The sequence below is a fragment of the Rhinopithecus bieti genome, unplaced genomic scaffold (assembly GCF_001698545.2).
Source record: "Rhinopithecus bieti isolate Rb0 unplaced genomic scaffold, ASM169854v2 scaffold_1561, whole genome shotgun sequence".
NCBI lineage: Eukaryota > Metazoa > Chordata > Mammalia > Primates > Cercopithecidae > Rhinopithecus > Rhinopithecus bieti.
In genome coordinates, this window is record NW_016803640.1 from 1,597,221 (window position 1) to 1,603,427 (window position 6,207).

Below are 6,207 nucleotides of genomic sequence, written 5' to 3' on the forward strand. Positions count from 1 at the left end.
GGCGGCCGTGCCCAGGCTGCTGCAGCGCCGCCCGCCCGCCGCAGACCCTCCTTGCCCGCCGCCTAGTCACCCGGCCCGGCTGCGGGCCGCCAGGGCTCGTAGAGTATCAGCCATCCCGGGCGGGAGCCGCGTGTCCCCACCCCGACCTCCACTCGTGCTGAGAGCTGAGCGGCAGTGTAGGTAGTGAAGACTCCCTGGGGCTCCCAGCCTTCCCTCTCCGCACCCCTCCCCCATCACTTTTATGAATTCGACTCCACTTTCTAAAGGAATTATGAGTCATGTGGCAAACCCAAACCGGAGTGGCTGGGAAGGGAAAAGGGGGGAAAAGAAAATATTGAAAAATTTAAAACATAGTAAGACGAAAAAATCTTTCCTTGTTGCCACATCACATAACACGGAAAGAGCCTTGAAATTACTCCAGACGTACACCCTCCCTTTCCCTCAGTGCCTGAGTCTTTTTCCTCCAGATGGAAGTAGTTCAGCTCCTTTGGGGCGCCGTTTACGAAACACAGCCCCTTTTGAGGGACTTCCGCCTCTTGAAAAGACTCACCAGTTCTCACTTCCTAGGTGTTTCTGTTCATGAGAAATTGTCAGAATCAACTGGCACGTTCCGGGGTCTTCCGAAAAGATGGAAACCTGTTTGGCTTGATTTTTAAAACCACCTCCTTTGACAGTCAGTGAAGGGAAAGCTACAATCCAGATGCTCAGAAATGAGATACAGATCTGATTCTCACTTTCTGTTCTGCCTAAGGACACCTCAGGCTGACGTAGCTGCCCCACCTCTATATTGGCTTATGCCCTAGGAGAGGTCTTCAGCAGGCACTTCTCTTGTTCATCTTTTCTCCACTGAGAAGGCTCCCGCCAGTAGACCGTGACTCGTTTAGCTTTGCATTCTCAGTGCCATGTACAGCGCCTGGAATATAGGAGGGTGACCTAAATGTTGGCTGAATGCATGAATGGTCATTTCTTGCAGCCTCTTTTCATTACTCTGTCTCATCAGCTTTCTTATCAGCATAAGGGCCCAAGAGTTGCCAAACTGTTTCAGACCCTTAATCAATTTCGTTCTGATTCTGACCGTGACAACACGTTGTTCAGCACGGTAGGAATGACTGCCATCCCTGAAGGAGTCTTAAGATTTTGTATAATCAAAGATTCTATGTTCTAACTCCTTTATCTTTCAGGAAAGAAATTATAAAATAGTTTCGTTGTCCAGCCATGTTCACTGTGAGTTATAAAACGAAACATTCTTCTGCATTATCGAGATCCACTGCAGCCTTTGATGTAGTAAAGCCACAGTCACAACAGGCTATATCTCCTGCTCAGTCCTCTCCTGAAATGCCTCCTGTTTAGAGTAGGACAGGTTCAAGCCCTTAGTCCTTACTGGATATGTTGCTTTGTGTAGGTCCTTTGGCTGCCAAAAACGCTTTCTTCTCTTCCACATCACCACTGAGAATCATGAGTATTTCTTCTTCCATTACATGCTCTAACTTCTCTAAAAGTCTGAAAGTCTATTAACTCACAAGAATTTATTTTATAGTTATCTAGCCACAAGGCTTGCATCTTCCAAGTAGAACCCTTACTACAAATAAATGTGAAATCGTTTTAAAGCTACCAAATTTTTTTTGTCTGGATCAGCTCTTAGTTTACTACTCCTTAAAATAGGCCTTCTTGTGACTTGTCTGATATTTGATTTTTTTTTAAGCTTCACGGGCTGCCCTGTTTTGGTTAAACAAAGCTAACCTCACCCTATTCATGCCCTTAAGGTGTGATGTATTTAATAAATATTTTTAAATTTAAAGGAGTAAGATTAAAAAATAAAAACTAACCTATCTAGTATGTATTTCTGCAAGATAAATTTCTTTAATAAAAACTATACCAACCTAGATCCTTCCAAGGATCTTCCAGGCTAGATCCTTATGGAACAATTTGCTCAAAGTAAGTCAGCCCATATCCAGGATCCTTTCTTTACCTTGCCCCATCTCCAAATATTTAAGTGTTTATATTACATGTGCTCAACATACTTCCTTTATCAAAAACTATATGCACCTTTGAGATGAAACAGTCTCTCCTTAAACACTCATGAGCATACAACATACACATGCATTCAGGAACATGGCACATAAGAAACCCTTCACCAATTTGTTAAATAAATAAAATCAATATTCACAGTGAGGGAGAACTCAGGTGGTATCCCAAACTAAATTGAAGATAATAATCTACATGTTGGATGATAGACTCTACTGAAAAAATTCCACCAGTTTAGAATAATGATTCTAGGCTGGGCACGGTGGCTCAAGCCTGTAATCCCAGAACTTTGGGAGGCCGAGACGGCCGGATCACGAGGTCAGGAGATCAAGACCATCCTGGCTAACACAGTGAAACCCCGTCTCTACTAAAAAATACAAAAAACTAGCTGGGCGAGGTGGCGGGCGCCTGTAGTCCCAGCTACTCGGGAGGCTGAGACAGGAGAATAGCATGAACTCAGGAAGCGGAGCTTGCAGTGAGCTGAGATCCGGCCACTGCACTCCAGCCTGGGCGACAGAGCGAGACTCCGTCTCAAAAAAAAAAAAAAAAAAAAAAAATAATGATTCTAAGCCAACAGATAGAATTTATTAGCGAAAACCAGAAATTTTTTGCCTATGCCAAAAGACCCAACTGTGGAAGTGTAAGGTAATAGACATGAGGCATTAAGTTCAATAATGTGATATGGGTATTAATAACTAACATTTATCCAGAACTTATTATTAACATTTATGCAGAACTTATCCAGAATTCATTAACATTTATCCAGAACTGCTAGAAACTGCTTTAAAAGCTTTACATATAGTAACTCATTTAATATTCACAATAACTGCATATACTAGCTGTTACTTTTCTCATTTTACAAAAGAGGAAACAGGCACAAAGGGATTAATTCATCTAAGATGAGACATGGACTACAAGAAACTTTTTTCTCTCTCTAAATCTTTCAGCAACTGAATTAAACTTAAAGGAATAAATGGGTACAGAAGCCACACTAGGAAGTAAACCGGCCCCCCCAATGGCTGCAGGCCAGGAGTGAAGCCAAGAAGCCCTGTGATGGATTCTGAGGAGGGCTGAAGCCTATGGACTCTAAAAATAGCCTCTGCTAGTGGCAGTTATATTTCCCTTTCTTGCATTCAACTTCCTTTCCCAAATGACCCAGCCATTAGTACAGTCTTAAGAAAAGTAAAAGCCTGACCTCTGCTATTCCATGGTTATTAAGAAGAGGATAAGAGGCAGGATTAGCAAAGAGGGGAACAGCCTTCTTTGCCAAATGCATAATACTGTCATCAGTGGTAAATACCCATGGGAGTGCCTACCATCCTTGTTGGGCTGTGGAAACAGCACTGGGACAGTTTGCTTTTGTGGCAGAACCAGTGAAGGAGGGACAGAGTAGGGCTGAGGCATTGCTGTGAGAAGACACCACAAAGGGCCTTTAAATAAGGGTGAGGAAGTGGGATTTCATCTGAGAAAAATGGAGAGCCACTGGAAGGAAGATGATCTGAAAAGTTCCTTCTGATTATTAGACTGGTATAGTTTCTCCTTGTGGTGGTTCTGTAATGGAAAGAATGCCTGCTAAGGACCCAACTACCTTCTAAGTAGAGAGACTTCTGCAATTCTTTCCTTATAAAGCCGCTAGGCTGGCGTGGCAGCTCATGCCTGTAATCCCAGCACTTTGGGAGGTTGAGGTGGGAGGGTTGCTTGAGGTCAGGAGTTCAAAACCAGCCTTTCTAACATTAGAAGACCCCTGTCTCTACAAAAAATAAAATTAAAAAAAAATTAGCTGGTCGTGTGGGTGAATACCTGTAGTCCTAGCTACTTGGGAGGATCCCTAGAGCACTGGAATTTGAGGCTGCAGTGTACTATAACTACACCAGTGCACTCTAGTTGAGGTGATAGAGCCAGACCCTGTTTCTTAAAAAAAAAATAAAAATAAAAAAAATAAAAAACTGCCTTTGGAAACTAATCCTCCTTTTCTGATTATTAGACTGGTATAGCTGATAGATCTACTATGAGAAACCAAAGTCAACTTTTAATAAACTTGACAAGCTGAAGGAGAATTTTAGGTGATGTATGGTGGAATTTGTCCCACTTTGGTTCTTACCATACCCCCGTTAAGTTTCTAAGGTCAAATGTGACAGCACAGCAGTGATGCTAAAGTTTTATGGCATCTAGCATCTTAACTAACCTAAGTAATACGAAAGCTACAGCATGAAACCTTAACTCTTCTTTCTAGTTCCAAATTCCACTTTAATTTAGATCCATTTTTCCTATAAAATTTTAATTCCCCTTTCTATCTAGAAGCATCCTAGACCATAATTAGATGAGATGCCTCACTGTGCCATGCAAGCAAACTCATTCTTAGCTTGTACTCACTCATATTAATTCCTTCTTTTGAATACTTCTTTTGCTTTTTCTTAGAAAGTACGTAAATACTATATGAATATATTCGCAGTGCAAATGGTTTAAGACATATATTAGAACATAAAGTAAAATGTGAAAATTCTTACCTATCCTGACCCCTAACTCCACTCTTCGTCCCAGAGGTAACTAGTGTTAATAATTGTGTGGGAATGTCTTGCATTATTGCATTCTCATATTTTCACACAGATGTACATATGTTGACAGATTTATGCATATAAATTTTAATTTAGGCTGGGCATGGTAGCTCATGCCTGTAATCCAGCACTTTGGGAGGCCAAAGTGGGTGGATTGCTTGAGGTCAGGAGTGTGAGACCAGCCTGGGCAACATGGTAAAACCTCGTTTCTGCTAAAAGTACAAAAATTAGCCGGATTTGGTGGCATATACCTGTAGTCCCAGCTACTCAGGAGGCTGGGGCATAAGAATCGCTTGAACCCAGGAGGCAGAGGTTGCAGTGAGCCAAGATCAGGCCACTGCACTCCAGCCTGGGTGACACAGTGACTCTGTCTCAAAATATAATAATAACTTAATGGCACTACATAATATATATTGTTTTACAACTTGATTTTTTTTTTGAGATGGAGTCTTGCTGTGTCACCAGGCTGGAGTGCAGTGGCATGATCTCGGCTCACTGCAACCTCCACCTCCCTGGTTCAAGCAATTCCCTTGCCTCAGCCTCCCAAGTAGTTGGTACTACAGGCGTGCACCACCACACCCAGCTAATTTTTTGTATTTTAGTAGAAACGGGGTTTCACCATATTGGCCAGGATGGTCTCCATCTCCTGACCTCGTGATCCACCCCACTCAGCCTCCCAAAGTGCTGGGCTTACAGGCATGAGCCACTGCGCCTGACAATAACTTAATTTTTCTACTTGTCTTGAAGAGCTTTCTTTCTTTGTCATGGAAAGAGATCTAGCTCATTCTGTTTAGCCACCGCAGAGAATGATATTGAATGAATGCACTATAATAAGTGTTAACCACACTTCTACAGTCATGATGGCTTTTGCGAAATGTTTTGTGATTAAAACAATTTACAACAAATGCACAACTTTATGCACAGTTTCAGCAGTTTCTTTGGGAAGTGAATTGACTGGATCACAGGGAGCTGGCAATTTAAAAATTTGATAGATACAAGCCAATTGCTCTCAAAATTTATCATTTTAAACTCCATTGTTTTTGAGAATACCTAATTCCCTACAACATTCCCCAACAGTATATAGAACTTGTCTTTATTTATTTATTTTTTTCTAACCAGCTAGGTATAAAGTATTCATCTTGTTTTTATCTGTAGTTCCCTAATTATTAGTGATACTGAGCATTTTGTCAAGTCAGTTTGTATAGTCTCTGTATGAATGCCTGTCATTTCCTCTATTTTTTAATTGAATTGTTTTGTTTGTATTATTTATTTGTAGGAAGTTTTTATATATTCTAAATAGCAATTCATTTTCTGTTATGGATACTCTTTAATTACACAAAAACCTTAAATTTTTATTTGTTAGAAAATAAAAAAAAATACACTTTGGGAGGTCGAGGCAGGCAAATCACCTGAGTTCAGGAGTTCGAGACCAGCCTGGTCAACATGACAAAACCCCGTCTTTACTAAAAATACAAAAATTAGCTGGGCATGGTGGTATGCCCTTGTAGTCCCCAGTTACTCAGGAGGCTGAGGCAGGAGAATCACTTGAATCCGGGAGATGGAGGTTGCAGTGAACCGAGATCACGCCACTGCACTCCAGCCTGGGTGACAGAGCGAGACTCCGTCT

At 41.5% G+C, this 6,207-nt stretch overlaps 1 protein-coding gene across 2 annotated transcripts in view; it reads right to left on the reverse strand.

The window, feature by feature from the left end:
• The window catches only part of PARP8 (poly(ADP-ribose) polymerase family member 8), a 191,421-nt gene extending 189,158 nt beyond the window's left edge, over positions 1–2,263 (reverse strand). Inside the window, exon 1 of one of the 2 annotated variants that reach the window (XM_017891849.1) lies at positions 551–2,263. The gene's annotated coding sequence lies outside the window, so the exon portion shown is untranslated. Of the gene's footprint in view, positions 1–70 lie in introns of both variants that reach the window. The other variant, XM_017891859.1, reaches the window with a different exon arrangement.
• Between the last annotated feature and the right edge of the window lie 3,944 nt (positions 2,264–6,207).